Here is a 15,751-nt window from a genome sequence, read left to right as displayed (position 1 = left end):
GCATACTAGGGTTCATTAGGAGGAGCATTGCCAGCAGATCCAGAGAAGTGATTATTCCCCTTTATTCGGCTCTGGTGAGGCCACATCTGGAGTATTGTGTCCAGTTCTGGCCCCCCACTATGGAAAGAATGTGGATGAATTGGAAAGGGTCCAGCAGAGGGCAACCAAAATGATTAGGGGGCTGGAGCACATGACTTATGAGGAGAGGCTGAGGGAGTTGGGTCTGTTCAGTCTGCAGAAGCGAAGAGTGAGGGGGGATTTGAGAGCAGCCTTCAACTTCCTGAAGAGGGTTCCAAAGAGGATGGAGAGAGGCTGTTCTCAGTAGTGACAGGTGGCAGAACAAGGAGCAATGGTCTCAAGTTACAGTGGGGGAAGTCTAGGTTAGATATTAAGAAAAACCATTTCACTATAGGGAGGAGAAATACTCCATCCCTAGAGGTGTTTAAGTCTTGGCTTGACAAAGCCATGGCTGGGATGATTTAGTTGGGATTGGTCTTTCCTTGGGCAGGGGGCTGGACTTAATGGTCTCCTGAGGTCTCTTCCAGCTCTGTGGTTCTATGAACAGGAGCACATACTTCCCCTGACACGACACTTAGGATGATTTCCTGTCAGACTAGGACTGCTTAGGCCGCTTGGCCACTCACCTGGCAGGGAAGCTTAGTTGCTGGGACTCTCCCAGGTACCAAGCTCCAGGGCTCCTTGGTCTCTGCGTCATCATGCCAGTTGCTAGGCCACAGAGCCAGGGACCTTGGACCAGAACATTTTAAAAACTCCCTTCCCCTCCTTACAAAAGTAGGTTGTCTTGCCATGTCAGTCCTGCACAGCATTTTGCAGTTGTGGCTGTCCATTCTGAGTCAGAGTGGTTCCCTCCCTGCCCCCACCAGAAATACAAGTTTTTGTGAGGGCTGGAAATGTCCATTCCCACTCAGCTTTGTTAATGTGGTTTAAAGACACACCTCCCCCCGTTGCGTAGGTGCACCCATGGAGATCGGTAGGACTAGGAGCCAGAATTGAACCACTCTAATATAGTTTCTAGCCTGAACTGATATACCACCTGCCAAGGAGAGGCGTTGCTGGTTTTCCACCAATTTAGCTACAGATGGTATCATTTGCATTTCAGATGTGCAGTAATGTGTTGATTTTCACATTAAAGACATACTCAGAGATACTTAAAAATGCTGGGTCAGAGCTTCCTCTACAGAACTGATTGAAGTCCATGGAATGATGCTGATTTACACCCTGGATGTTGTAACAAAACAGATGTCTTTCTCCTCTTTCTAACAATGCCTTAAAATTTTAAAGGAAAACATTTAATATGCCAGCATACCTGCCACTATTTATGCTCTTTCTTTGCCTTTTTACATTTCTCTGAGCCTGGGCAATAAAAACCAACAAAAGCCACTTTCAGTGTTCTTTATAGTCAGTTTCAAAGTTAAGATTTTTAATGCTACCACATATGTTTCAAACCTTTTAGTAGTTGCAGGCTGTGACCCATACATCAGTTCACAACTTTAGTTTCTAAGGCCCTGTTGGGGGCCATAGGAAACCCTGAGACAGGTGCAGAAAAAACTTTAGGGCAGTGATGTGTACCCCTGTGGTGTACACAGAGATTTTTAGTTTTACAACAATCACATAAAAAGCACTACTAAAGCCAGTACAAACTAAAATTTCATACAATGACTTGTTTATACTGCTCTCTGTACAGTATACTGAAATGGAAGAACACTTATATTCAAATTGATTTATTTTATAATTTTATGGTAAAAAAAATATGAGAAAGTACCCAATTTTTTAGCAATAGTATCCTGTGATTTTTATGTATGATTTTGTAATCAAGTTTTTTTTAAGTGAGGTGAAACTTGGGGGTACACAAGATAAATCAGACTCCTAAAAGGCATCTAATAAGCTGGAAAGTTGAGAGCTGCTGCTTTTGGAGGACGATTTTTTATCGGAGCTGTGAACCTCACCTTGACTTCGCTTCGAGGGGTGGCCCTAAGTGTTACTAACTTTTATGAGTCTTGCGGTGTTCTGTATTTTCTCTTCAAGCCCTAGCTCCTGCAGTCATGTGATTGTGAGAGTTTCTGCTTTCCATTGAATAATAATATTAGATTTCTAATTTATATGGCTTCAAACAAAAGCTTGAAAATGTCATTCCTACAGACTGGACAACAAAAAAGAACCCCAAATGTATGACTGTTAATTAATCCCATGATCTAGGGCAGAGAGGGAAACTGAGTCAAGATTTTTGAATGTGTGGTGTTATCAATAGTGAGCTGCTGTGACTCATTTTGGAATTGGGGGAGAAGAGAATAACAGTGGGGAAAAAATGTAGCCTTTCCAGCTCTTGTTCAGCAAAGCTCTTAGTTTTACCAAGATATTTTCAATCTGTGGGGTGCATCCCCTCAGGGGAGCATGGAGTAACATTTGGGGGGTGTCACTGTGGCCCAGCTTCCAAAAGGGGACACGGAGGAAGTGCTACCCACCTCTGCTCCTGGCACTGGTCCCTGGGGCCTGGTACCCAGCAAGGGTGCCTTCCCACCATCCAACAGCTGTAGCCCCATCCTCAGCCCTCTTACCACTGTCTACATCCCTCTCCCGAAGCTGTGGCCCCCTTCCTATGGGGCGAGGGGAGCATATCAGTGTTAATGAGAAGCATGAGATACAATGTTTGGGGACCACTGATTTACACAATGAAATCAAGAATCTTAAGCCTATGCTGAACATACAACATTTGTGACAGTGCTTTGCTAAATGGGGCCTCCAGCTTTAAAGCCGCAGCCAATATGAACAATCATTTCTATGTTTGGAATGCATTTCATCCTTTTACTCACCACTGAAACAGAGCCATCTCTGGGGTGAACACAGCACACCAAGGGTGTGTCTACACTGCACCGTAACTCGAAATAAGATATTCAATTTGAGCTACTCAGATTGTGTATCTTATTTCGATGCTATTTCGAAATAGCTTATTTCATCATTTGGTGCTGTCTACACAGAGCCAAATTTCAAAACGCAGCACTATTCCAAAACATCTCTTACTCCTCATGGAACGATGTTTACAGGGATGTCAGAATAGCGAGCCCGAAATAATGGACTATTTCGGGATACTCTGGTATCCTGAAATAGTGTTGCAGTGTACACATAGCCCAAGGCTGCACAAAAAGTGAAGGAGAAAAAGCCTAGATCCAGTTTAAACATCAGGAGGAGTTTTAGGGAGACATAATTTAACCAGATGAGTAGAAATCTGGCCAGACTATTAACCTTATTTGTCTGCGAGATAATTTGGAAACTTTGATAACCATTAGTAGTGAGGATCAGTAACTGGTTGGTATCAAACACAGTGCCCAAGGGTCAGTTCGGTGGCTGGTTTCGTTCAACATCTTTATTAATGACCTAGATGAGGGGATGGATTGCACCCTCAGCAAGTTTGCAGATGATACTAAGCTAGGGAGAGAGGTAAATACATTGGAGGGCAGGGACAGGGTCCAGAGTAACCTAAACAAAATTGGAAGACTAGGCCAAAAGAAATCTGATGAGGTTCAAACAAGGACAAGTGCGGAGTCCTGCACTTGGGACAGAAGAATCCCAAGCATTGTTACAGGCTGGGAACCGACTGGCTAAGTGACAGTTCTGTAGAAAAGAACCTGGGGATTACAGTGGATGAGAAGTTGGATAGGAGTCAACAGTGCGCCCTTGTAGCCAAGAAGGCTAACGGCATGTTAGGCTGCATTAGTAGGAATTTGAAAGCAGATCTAGGGAAGTGACTATTCCCATTTGTTTGGCACTGGTGATGCCACATCTGGAGTACTGCGTTCAATTCTGCCCCTCCTTCCCCATTATAGAAAAAATGTGGACACACTGGAAAAAGTCCAGCGGAGGGCAACAAAAATTATTAGGGGGCTGGAGCATAGGATTTATGAAGAGAACCTGAGGGACTTGGGCTTATTTATAGTCTACAGAAGAGAAGAGTGAGGGAGATTTGATAGCAGCCCTCAACTACCTGAATGAGGATACCAAACAAGATGGAAAGAGGCTGTTCTCATAGATGACACATGACAGAACAAGGAGCAATGGTCTTAAGTCCAATGTCTAGGAAGGAGCATGGCAGAAAGGGATTTAGGGGTCATAGTGGACCACAAGTTGAATATGAGTCAACAGTGTGATGCTGTTGCAAAAAAAGCAAATATGATTCTAGGTTGTATCAACAGGTGTGTTGTAAGTAAAACTCGTGAAGTCATTCTGCCGCTCTACTCTGCACTAGTTAGGCCTCAGCTGGAGTACTGTGTCCAGTTCTGGGCACCACATTTCAAGAAAGATGTGGAGAAATTGGAAAGGGTACAGAGAAGAGCGACAAGAATGATTAAAGGTCTAGACAACATGACCTATGAAGCCAGGCTTCATGAACTGGGCTTGTTTAGTTTGGAAAAAAGAAGATTAAGGGGGGACATGATAGCGGTTTTCAAATATCTAAAAGGGTGTCACAAGGAGGAAGGAGAAAATTTGTTCCTCTTGGTTTCTGAGGACAGGACAAGGAGTAATGGGCTTAAAGTGCAGCAGGGGAGGTTTAGATTGGACATTAGGAAAAAATTCCTAACTGTCAGGGTGGTCAAATATTGGAATAAATTGCCAAGGGAGGTGGTGGAATCTCCCTCTCTGGAAATATTTAAGAACAGGTTAGATAGACATCTGTCAGGGATGGTGTAGACGGAGCTTGGTCCTGCCTTGAGGGCGGGGGGCTGGACTCGATGACCTCTTGAGGTCCCTTCCAGTCCTATTATTCTATGATTCTATGATTCTAAGTTGCAGTGGGGGAGGTCTACGTTGGATATTAGGAAAAAAACATTTTACTAGGAGGGTGGTGAAGCACTGGGATGGGTTACCTAGGAAGGTGGTGGAATTTCCATCCCTAGAAATTTTAAATCCTGGCTTGACAAAGCCCTGGCTGGGATGATTTAGTTGGGGTTGGTCCTGCTTGGGGCAGGGGGCTGGACTCAATGACCTCTTCAGGTCTCTTCCAACCATATGATTCTGTGATCTGGAGTAAAGACAGAGGCAGCTGCACAGTTTCATATTTGCAGAGAGGAAATTAAAAGTATAGGAAAAGATCATTACATTGTTTTAGCATATATGTTCACTTCCCCAGATCACCTAATTGCTTATTGATTCTATTGCAGCATTAAACAGAGATGTCAATAAGAACGGAAGAATGGCCATACTGGGTCAAATCGGAGGTCCATCTAGCCCAGTATCCTGTCTGCCGTCAGTGGCCTATACTAGATACCCCAGAGGGAGGGATCACAACAGGTAATCATCACTTGATCCCTCCCCTGTCACCCACTTCCAGAGAAACAGTCTAGGGACACCATTTCTACCCATCCTGGCTAGTAGCCATTGATGGACCTAACCTCCATGAACCTATCTAGCTCATTTGTGAACCCTGTTAAAGTTCTAGCCTTCACCGCATCCTCCGGCAAGAAGTTCCACAGGCCGACTGTGTGCTGTGTGTGAAGAAAAACTTCCTTTTGTTTGTTTTGAACCTGCTGCTTATTTATTTCATTTGGTGACACCTAGTTCTTCTGTTGTGGGAATAAGTAAATAACTTTTCCTTATTCACTTTTTCCATACCAATCATGATTTTATAGATCTCTATCATATCCACCCTTAGGGTATGCCTACATTTGCAGCCTAATTCGAACTAGGGCTGCAAATTTAGGCATTCGGAATTGCAAATCAACCACGGGATTTAAATATCCTGCACTTGATTTGCATGTTCCTGTCTGGGCGCCTTTTTTTTTTTTTTTTTTTAAATTTACAAGCCCAGACTAACTGCCCACGTCTACATGAGGCAGGGAAACGGGCGTTCAAAATAAAACCCTATTTCAAACTACCTGTTATTCCTCCTGCAATGAGGTTTACAGGTAGTTCAAAATAGGGCTTTATTTTGAACGCCTGTTTCCCTGCCGCATGTAGAAATGGGCAGTTAGTCCAGGCTTGTAAATTTCAAAAATGGCGCCAGGCCGGGAATATGCAAATCAAGTGCGGGATATTTAAACCCCGGGCTTGATTTGCAACTTCGGTATGCTTCATTTGCCTTCCTACTTCGAAGTAGGGGGCGAGTGTAGACATACCCTTAGTCTCCTCTTTTCTAAGCTGAAAAGTCCAAGGCTTTTTAATTTCTCTTCCTATGGGACATGTTCCAAACCCCTAAAAATTTTTGTTGCCCTTTTCTGAATCTTTTACAATATCCATATATCTTTTTTGAGATGAGGCAACCATATCTGTACACAGTACTCAAAATTTGGGAGTACCATAGTTTTATATAGAGGCAATAAGATATTTTCTATCTTATTCTCTATCCCTTTTTTAATGACTCCTAACATTCTATTTGTTTTTTTCCACTACTGCTGCACACTGAGAGAATGTTTTCTGAGAACTACTCACAATGACTCCAAAATCTTCTCTTGAATAGTTGTAGCCAAATTAGTCCTCATCACATTGTATATATAGTTGGGATGAAGTCTGGGTGTTAGAAAACACATCACAAGAGACAGTTCCCTCCGTGAGAAGCTTCCACTATAAATAGAGAAGCTAACCAAATTGGAGGAGAAACAAAAAGGGCATTGTACTGATTTAAAAGCTGGAGAATGGAGGGAGGCACAGAAAAATTAAATAACTAGGCAGGATCACAGAGAAAGTTGGGACTCAAACCCACATCTCTAGAATTTGAGTTCAGAGCCTTAAACACAAGGTTGTGGTCTTTTTTTGAAAGCTTTACTTTGTTTATAAAGATGCTTTACAGCTGCCCTCACCAGTCCCATGTTGGTACCTACAGTGCAAATTCTTTGGAAGTAGAGACTGTCTGGCTATGTCTAGACTGCGTCCCTCTGTCGACAGAGGGATGCAAATCAAGCACGTTGAAATTGCTAATGAAGCCGGGATTTAAATAGCCCATGCTTCATTAGCATAAACATGACCTTTTTTTAACACAGAGCTTTTTCGGAAAGAAAAAAAAAACCCTGGCAGTGTAGACGCGGATCTGTCAAAAATAAACCCTTTTTCGACAGATCCTGTATTCCTCAAAAAATGAGTTTTACAGGATCTGTCAAAAAGGGTTTATTTTCGACTGATCTGTGTCTAGACTGACTTTTTTTTTCCGAAAAAGCTCTGTCGAAAAAAGCAGTGTCCATGTTTATGCTGATGATATTTAAATCCCTGCTTCATTAGCAATTTCAACGTGCCTAATCTACAACTCTCTGTTGACAGAGAGATGTAGTCTAGACACACCTCCGTTTGTACAGTGCCTAGCATCACAGAGACCTGGTCAGTGGCCGAGGCTAACACAGTCCAAATAATAATAATCGTACCCCCAGATCCCTCAATATCCAGCCTCCATTCATTACAGGCTGCCTAAATCCCTTCATAGGCCCAACAGAGCCCACAGTGCACAGTTAGCAAACACCCCTTCTGACATACAAACCTAGGGGCAGTTTACCCACTTGTAGAATGAAATAAAAGTCAAACACTAGCAATCTCATTACAAAATCTGCCTCATACTTCGAACCCCTAGTTGCCTGGGCTGGTGAGAAAGTGACCTGTAAATTATCTCCATAGCACTAGATAAACTGTAGACTAATTAGTATCAGAATTATTGATTAATGGCAAATATTTTGCAAGGGATTTATATGCAATGCTGTCCCCACAGTGTAGTGTGCAGCTTTGCTTTATAAATCATGGAACAAATGGTGACATGTCCAACAAATACTTTCTGAATGTTTGCCAACAGTTTGTTTTATATAACGTGCTCTACATATGTTGCAAGTGTAAGTTCTCTGTAAGTCGCAGCGTACATGCATTCATTCTTTCTTCACATAGGTAACAATGACGAAAACATCTTTGGGTTTAATGGCATAAAAGGGATAGTGCCTTCCTGCCTCTCCTAGGGGCTGACAGCCACCGTATGCCCAAGAGCAAGGTGTGTGAGGGGTGAGGGGCTGGTCTACACCCCTGGAGTGGAGGGGCCTTAGATGGAAGGGGTGGGGCTGAGGACAGTCAGCCATCAGTGCTATCCAGACCTCAGTGCAGCCCCCCCGCCCAACCCTCAGAGTCACATAATGCTGTACTCCAGGGCAGCAATTCAAAGGGGCCTGGGTCTCCAACTACTGCTGCGTCCACCTGTGAACACCAGGCCCTGAGGCAATAACCCCCTTTGACCTCGTTTCCTCCGTCCCCTATCAGCAAGTCTGGCCTCTCCTCACACGTGATGCCAGTCTTCATTGTGGGCCTTGCTATATTTTCAAATAAGCACCAATAAACTTTCTCCCCTTCATCTTTGGGTGGGTCTCCCCACAAACACCCACAAAGCCCCTCATCATCTTCCTTAAAACTCCCTTCTGACAATGGTTAGGTGTAACCCACACACCTAGGCTACGTCTACACTCGCGGCTTCTTCCACAAGTACGGCCGTTCTTGCCCAAGAATCTGCAGAGTGTCCACACTGCCCGCCTGTTCTTGTGCAAGTAAATTTACAGTACGGCGTGGTAAGAGGGGGCTCCTTGCGCAAGAGCTACGCTTTTTTTTGACAGATGAAAGCCCTCTTGAGCAGGAGCTCATCCCACGAGGCATAACGGGGTGGTCGACAAAAGGGTTTTCTGTCGACAGGGGAACATCTAGACTGACCCGCTCTGCTGACAAACAGCTGATCGACAGAGCGGGGCAGCCATTTAAATTTAAATGAAGCCGTGATTATTTAAATCGCGGCTTCATTTCCCTCTGCCAATCTGTCTAATCTACATGCCTCCATCGATGGAGGCATGTAGTCTAGACACACCCTAACAGCTTTAGGTCAGGGGCCATCTTGCTTTTCCCTTGCATCTGCACAGCACTTTTTTCAAGAAATGTCCTTTGCAGAGAATGTTGAAGTTTTCAGGTTTCACTCTCTTTCAGAAAGAAGCCAGATTTCAAAATCTTGAACGTGTTTGCCTCCCAGCTGTAAGCCTATGCCCAGAACCATCCCATCCATAGGATGAACGACTAGGGCAGCCACCCCAAGACCCATGCTTTGGGGGGTCCTGTGCTTCAGAAAGATGAGGGGTCCAGGGCAACCAGTGGGATTAGCAGGGGGCCTGGCACCACAGCAGTGAGCGATCTGGCCCCAGTCCATCCCACTCCATTCCACCCTGCTGCCTCTGGTGTCACTCAGGGGAGGGAGTAGAAGCTAGAAAGAGGCAGGATGGAGGCAGAGGCTGGGCAGGGGATGGAGCAAGGGCAGGGTGGACCGGGACTGGTGTGGATGAGGTGAGGTGTCCCAGGGCTCATACCTCCAGCCCCTAGGGGTGCTGTGCCTGCAAACTATTTCACCCCTAAGCAACATAAATTATACTGACCTAAGTGCTGGTGTGGACAGCACTATATTGTAGGGACATAACTATCACCTCTTCTAGAGGCCAAAGTTATTGAGAGCTCTCTCCCTTTGGCTTAAAGTGTCGTCGTCAGCTGCTGTAGTGTAGACATAGACTAAGAGGAGTTACAGTGATTTTTGTGAGATATTTTTTAACTGCTGGATTTTCTAAGCCTGAGTTATGTATGGCGACTAGAGCCAGATTAAAAAAAAATTAGTTTACAGTTTTCTGTCAGAAAAATGTTTTAACAAAACTGATTTTTTTGGGGGGGAGGGAGGGGCGAGGTGAATATTATTTTGGATGAAACTTTATTCATAAAAAAATAGAAATCAACGATGTTGATATTTTTTTCATTTTAAACCCACTAATTATTTTGAAGTTTGATATACAAATTGAAAAAAAAAATAAAAATGCAGCAAAATCTAAATCAAACATTTGGAAGCTTTTCCAATGAAATGCTTTGATTCAACTGAAATTTGGGAAGAAAAATTCATATTGTGAAAAATGTCAGCATGTTGCCTTTTCATCCTGCTTTAGGATTAAAAAAAACAACAACAACAGAAACTTTTCACAGGCCGTAAAATCAATTTTCTGAACTAGTACTAGAAACTGGACGCTGACACAGGAGAAGGATGCTTTAGGGGCAGGTGACCCTGAGTCTCGTACTTGAAGTAGATGCTGAGATCAGGAAGAGAGATTTGGCCGGACAGGCTGTGTGAGGAGTAGAACAAAACAAGATGTTCCTGGAGCCAGTGAACTGACAGAAACAATATCTACACATCCACTAGCCTTGGGCAGAAAGAGACTAAGGCCAAGTGGCATAATGCAACGCAGTGCCACAGCCTTTCTTGAGTTAGATGACTATATCTTACTGAATTTAGGCTTCCTTGAAAATTCAGCTTGAATGAATACAACCCCCCTAATACCACCATGGATGGATGGAATGAATTATGTATTGTTTTTCACGTCTATGCTAGACATTTTTAAGCTATTTTAAGACATTTTTAACTACAGCAGACTGCTTTTTTTTAACTAAAGGAGAGAAAATCCCAAAGCGACTTGGAAACAAAACACTTTTTCCCTCTTCATCAATATCCTCTAATATCCTAGCCTTCCAAGAGCACACACTCAGAAAATAAGAGTGCTTCAGTTCACTGGGGAATCTGGAGCACTGATTGAACGGAAGTCATGAATTCCCCTAGCAGCTGCATTAGCATTTACCTATCTTTTTAAAGCTTGCACTGAAAGGAAGATTACATTTTTAAAGCTTACATTTTGTATTACTTATTATTTATATTTCAGTAACACACAGATGCTCTTAGCTGACATATAGGGCATACTATAGACAGGACACTGAAATGGGACTTATGAGCCCCTGGATACAATTTCTGCCTCAGCCAGTGACCTGGATGATTAGGGACAAGTCACGTCCCTCCCTGGGTCTCAGTGTTTACATCTGTAAAATAGGGATAATGATACAGCCCTCTGTTGAGAAGTGCTTTGAGATTTAAAGGTGAAAAATGCTGAGTAAAAGCTGGCAATTATTATTGTGCTAGGCTCTGAGCTGGAGTGGCGTACCTTAAGCCAACCTTCCAGGTCCAGTGTAGACTTGGCCTGAGAGTACAAAGTAATTATTTTGCAATCTCTATTTGAACCTTCTTCAGAAAACCTCTCCTGTTACCTGTAGTTAACTCATATAACAAAACCAAACACATTTAGGGTACGTCTAGACTACAGGCTTCTGTCGACAGAAGTTTTGTCGACAGATACTGTCGACAAAACTTCTGTCGACAAAGAGCGTCTAGACTACATTAAGTTCTGTCGACAAAGCAAGCTGCTTTGTCGACATGGTAGTGTAGACGCAAAGGACAGTTTACATGCAATAACACCTTCTGTCGACAGAAACTCTGTCGACAGAAGGCGTTATGCCTCGTAAAATGAGGTTTACCAGCGTCGACAAAACTGCTGAGTTCTGTCGACGTTATGTCGACAGAACTCAGTGGTAGTATGGATGCAGGTATAGTTTTGTCGACAAAAGTCCACTTTTGTCGACAAAACTCTGTAGTCTAGACACACCCTTAATGTGTTGCTCACTCAAAACTTAAGGCTGCCTTAATAGTTTTTTGGCTTGATGTTTTTAGAGCTCTTGAAGACAATCATCTCTTTGTAGCTAGCAGATAATGTGCAAATCCATCTTAGCAGGCCAAAGATTGTCTGGAAACTGCAGAGTCAGCACTGCCAGAGCAATTGTGAGCTAGCTCGCCGGGAGGAAAAGATGTATGGAATATGCCCAGGCCTCATAGGCAGCTTCCTTTACTGAAGTTTGAAGATGTTGTGGTAGAGTATACCATAAAATCAGCAAAATGAGGGTCTAACGTATCGCTAGATTCCAGCAGTGACCAGTACAATTCACTCTTGCACTCTTCGGCCATGTCTACGTTGGCAGATGTAAAGCACTGTACATAGAATCATAGAATCATAGAACCATAGAACTGGAAGAGACCTCAGAAGGTCATCACGTCCGGCCCCCTGCTCTAGGCAGGACCAATCCCAACTAAATCAACCCGGCCAGGGCTTTGTCAAGCCGAGACTTAAACACCTCTAGGGATGGAGACTCCACTACTTCCCTAGGTAACCCATTCCAGTGCTTCACCACCCTCCTAGGAAAATAGTTTTTCCTAATATCCAACCTGGACCTCTCCCAGCTCAACTTGAGACCATTGCTCCTTGTTCTGCCATCTGTCACTACTGAGAACAGCCTCTCTCCATCCTGTTTGGAACCTCCCTTCAGGAAGTTGAAGGCTGCTATCAAATCCCCCCTCACTCTTCGCTTCTGCAGACTAAACAGACCCAAGTCCCTCAGCCTCTCCTCATAAGTCATATGCTCCAGCCCCCTAATCATTTTGGTCGCCCTCCACTGGACCCTCTCCAATGCGTCCACATCCTTTTTGTGGTGGGGGGGCTATAGGTGTCTGTCCACACTGTCAACCCCAGTGCCCTAAAGTGATCAATACCTTTCGGAACAGTGCAGCCATTCCAGTGCATTCACATCCCAGCAACCCCTGTGCTTCCATTTGCATTTGGCACCATCTTTCAACAGCTTTTGTGATGCACACTCTGCCTTCTTGGTGTGTGGGACTGGATCAACAGCTGTTGAAGAAAATATCGCGAGGCCTCCCATCGTGAATGGCAGTGGAGTTATTCCTGAAGCTGTGAAGTGATGAGGAGAAGTCCATGCAGCATGCATATGATACGACATTTCTTGTAACCTTCATGGAGGTGTTGACTACAGTGGTTGCTGCTTTTAGACTTGGGAAACAAGCACTGAGTGGTGGGGACATCATGTCATGCAAGCCTGGGATGATGAACAGTAGTAGCAGAACATTCAGGTGAGGAAAGTCACTTTCATGGGACTGTTGGCTGAGCTCTCCCACACCCTGGCTGTGTCTAGACTACATGCCTCTGTCGGCAGAGGCATGTAGATTAGGGTTGTAGGCAAAGGTAAATGAAGCCGCGATTTAAATGATCGCGGCTTCATTTACATTTACATGGCTGCCGTGCTGAGCCGACAAACAGCTGATCAGCTATTTGTCGGCTCGCCGCTAGTCTGGACGTTCCCCCTGTCGACATCAAAGCCCTTTGTCGGCAGCCCCGTTATTCCTCGTGGAATGAGGTTTACCGGGGCTGCCGACAAAGGGCTTTGATGTCGACAGGGGGAACGTCCAGACTAGCGGCGAGCCGACAAACAGCTGATCAGCTGTTTGTCGGCTCAGCGCGGCAGCCATGTAAATGTAAATGAAGCCGCGATCATTTAAATCGCGGCTTCATTTACCTTTGCTGAATAAACAAATCTACATGCCTCTGCCGACAGAGGCATGTAGTGTAGACGTACCCCCTGTGGCACAAGGAGTCAAGGATGAGAGCCCCAGCCGGTGGAGAAGCATGAGGCAATTGCACTGTGGAAGCTGGCTACTCCACTCTGCTTCCACTCAGTTGCCAATGAGTTTGGCGTGGGAAAGTCAACCGCTGGACTTGTGTTGATGGAAGCTGCTGGGCCATCAACTTCATTCTGCTCCAAAAGACCATAACTCGGGGCAAGGCATGTGAAATTGTGGACAGCTTTGTGTGGACGGGCTTCCCAAATGATGGGGGTGGGGAGGACGATAGATGGCATGCACGTTCTAATTCTGGTACACAGCCATCTAGCCGCTGCGTACATTAACTCCAGGGGGTATTTCCCCATGCTTCTGCAGGTGGTTGTGGATCGCCAGGGGCATTTCATTGACATTAATACAGGCTGGCCTGGAACAGGGCTGTACCAAGCAGGGGAGAGGATGCAGCTACCCCCGGGTGCCATGGGTGAGTGCAGGGAGAACAGTGTGGGCTGGTCTGACATGGCAGCAGCTACTGCGCTGGGACATGGAGGTCATAGACCCGTCCACGCAGTTCTCCCTGCACTCACCCTAGCGTGGCCCCTCCCTCTCGCCCTTGGTATGTCTCTGGCCCAGAAAGATGCATGATGCACACAACTTTCAGAACACTTGCCTGTTCAGGAAGCTGTAAGGGGGGCTTTCTTCCCAGACTAGAAGATTACTGTGGGCGAAGTGGCAATGCCCACTGTGATCTTTGGAGACACTGCCTGCCCCTTAATGCTGTGGCTCATAAAGCCATGCATGAGAAGCTCTGCGAGCAGTAAGGAGCAATAAAGCTGAGCATGTGCACAATGACTTTTGGCCATTTCAAGGCCCCCCGGGTGATATTTGTTTGGGGAGCTGGACCTGGCTGCTGATCACATCCCTATGGTTATAGGTGCATGCTGTACCCTCCATAATATTTGCGAAGGGAAGAGTGAAAGATTCACTCAGAGCTGAACCACTGAGGTACAGTCCCTGGAGGCCAGTTTGAACAGCCCAAGACTGAGGCTACTAGAGAAACACAGCGCGGGTCAGCAAAGGATCAGGGACGCCTTGAGGCAGCAATTCGATGCTGAATCAGTAATATTTGTTGCCAACCATGGGAGTTTGATGGCTGCATTGCTAGGAGGTTACTCTGGTCCATGCAATGAATTTAGTGCAAAAGTGACCATTGCTATGCTGGGGCTTGTTTGCTTGCTTGCTTTCATGGCATGGAATAAAGATTGCTTTGAAACATAACAATTGTATTTCTTAACAACAACAAACGCAGAGCACGCTGAAGCATGACACATCTGCACTTGGCGAGTGGGAGGAAGGAGGCGGGGGAGGAAAAGGAGGAGATGAGGCAGGCCTGGAGAGCTTCACAGATTTGTGTATGCCCAGGCTTCATCTGCCACCCTGCCACCCGATGGGGGCTGCAGCTAAACCACACGAGACGTTGATTTACTGTGCAGCAGCTTGTCAGTGTCGACTTGCCCTATATATTCTGATATGGCAGTCACCATGGTATCAAGAACTGGTATAACAAGCATGGGAGATAAGATGAACACAGCTATCCACTATTTCACTGATGTCCCCCAGAATGTGGGTGCAGGGCTGGAAACACCTGACTTTTCCTTCTCCCTTCACTGCCCTTCCTACCTTCCATCTCCATCAATGAACTTTCCTATGTAGATCTTCCAATGGTATCGAGGCACATACGGCTGGAGGTTTACAGGGCTGGCTAGTTCTGGGATCAATAGTAACATTTGTCAGCATACGCATTACAATAAGAGATCTCTTATCCTTCAGTTTCAGGGCAAGATCTCTGTACTGGCTGGGAAGGGAATTTCCCCCATTGTTACAGCACTGACCAGCTAATAGGGAATAAGGAGAGATTTTCATCTTGTCCTGTAATGCCTGAAGATTCGATGAACTCCACTGCAGCCATCTCTATTACTGGTGATTTTGCATGGACGAGCTTAGATATTATAGGGATGGGCAGCAGCATGAAACGCCCAAATAGCTAGCTAGACAGACAGATAAACAAGTCTGCCAAGACATGGGACAATTGTCCTGGGGCTCAGCAATTCAAAGGGCTCCTGGCCACTGCAGCTGCTCGTGTGGTAGCAGCGGTGGCCAGGGTCCTGAGGCCTTTAAATCATTGCTAGACAGACGCATGCTCCGTGCGGTTCTGAGGGCTTGAGGGCGGCACCATGCTCTGGACAGTGCAGAGAGCTAGCTTTCTTGGCTTTGCCCCTTCCATTCAAGGCTCGGCTCCTTCTGAGAGCATAGAGTCAGTCTCCCCCACACACACTTTGCCCAAAGTCCCTCAGAGGCTGTCGGCTTAATAGATAGTTTGGTAGTTTTGATCTGACCTTAAGCTTTGATCAAATCCCCTTTTCTTGGCCTAAAGTTTCCAGATTGATTAGTGGTTTTAAGGGCCTGGTTTTAGACACC

Source organism: Pelodiscus sinensis, chromosome 28, assembly GCF_049634645.1.
Source record: "Pelodiscus sinensis isolate JC-2024 chromosome 28, ASM4963464v1, whole genome shotgun sequence".
Taxonomy (NCBI): domain Eukaryota; kingdom Metazoa; phylum Chordata; order Testudines; family Trionychidae; genus Pelodiscus; species Pelodiscus sinensis.
Note: the sequence above shows the minus strand (reverse complement) of the source record.